Here is a 313-nt window from a genome sequence, read left to right as displayed (position 1 = left end):
ATATATATTTTTCTAATTTTTTATTATTTTTTAAAAAAATTTATCATTTTTTTATTTTAATTTTCTTTTTTAAAGAGAGAAGCATCAACTTGTTGCACCAAGTTGTGCCATTGTTTGTTCTCATATGTGCCCTGACTGGGGCTTGAACTGGTGACTGCTGGGGGTTGAGCAGGTGCCCTTGGGAAAGAGCTGGTGCCCTCGGGATTGAGCTGGTGACCCCGGGATCGAGCCAGTGACCTTGAGATTGGCAACCTGGTGATTGAACTAATGACCTTGGCATCAGCCACCTCAGGAGTAGCAACCCTGGGCTTGA

The sequence above is a fragment of the Saccopteryx leptura genome, chromosome 6, assembly GCF_036850995.1.
Source record: "Saccopteryx leptura isolate mSacLep1 chromosome 6, mSacLep1_pri_phased_curated, whole genome shotgun sequence".
In the NCBI taxonomy this organism is placed as follows: Eukaryota; Metazoa; Chordata; class Mammalia; order Chiroptera; family Emballonuridae; genus Saccopteryx; species Saccopteryx leptura.
This window is presented reverse-complemented; position numbering follows the sequence as displayed.